Below are 616 nucleotides of genomic sequence, written 5' to 3'. Positions count from 1 at the left end.
GTCAAGGATCCGTTGTTGTGGATGCTGAGCTGATATTCAATAATGCAACTACACTACCAAATGCCAGTTCTGCAACACAAACTTTGAAGACTGCTGCTTCCAGCTCTAATTTTTCCCTCAGTGTCAACACATCATCCATTGTTGCTGAAGGTAAGGCTTTAAATTGTTACCAAATGTCAAATTTTGTATATGTTTATCATAAGCACATACTGAATGTATGATGACAATAATGTATTAAGGACAACACTTATTTGATATTTGTTATTTTCAGTTGTGGTGGCAGCAACTGAAGCCCCAGCCACAGCTGCACCTTCAACACTGATGATTACAACTGCCTCAACAGGTATTATAATGACACAATAAGTCCATGACATTTCATCTCTGTTGAGTTTAAACTTTCAGATAATGCAGTCACTTAATCATTATTCAACAATTAACTTAATCAAACAATTGCACCACCAGTCAACGCAACCTCAACACCAGTGAACACAACCTCACCACCAGTCAACATGACCTCACCACCAGTCAACATGACCTCACCATCAGCCAATGTAACCTCACCACCAGTCAACATGACCTCACCACCAGTCAATTCAACCTCACCACCAGTCAACAT

At 39.9% G+C, this 616-nt stretch overlaps 1 long non-coding RNA gene across 1 annotated transcript; it reads left to right on the top strand.

Moving 5' to 3' along the window:
• The first annotated feature begins 8 nt into the window (after window positions 1-8).
• LOC111644789 (uncharacterized) lies at window positions 9-594 on the top strand. The gene is made up of 3 exons (XR_002759813.2): window positions 9-150; window positions 272-343; window positions 463-594. It is a non-coding gene; the product is annotated as an uncharacterized LOC111644789 (long non-coding RNA).
• The last annotated feature ends 22 nt before the right edge of the window (window positions 595-616 follow it).

Source organism: Seriola lalandi, unplaced genomic scaffold, assembly GCF_002814215.2.
Source record: "Seriola lalandi dorsalis isolate HSWRI2012SDOR001 ecotype SW California unplaced genomic scaffold, Sedor1 jcf7180002014219, whole genome shotgun sequence".
NCBI lineage: Eukaryota > Metazoa > Chordata > Actinopteri > Carangiformes > Carangidae > Seriola > Seriola lalandi.
This window is presented reverse-complemented; position numbering and strand designations above follow the sequence as displayed.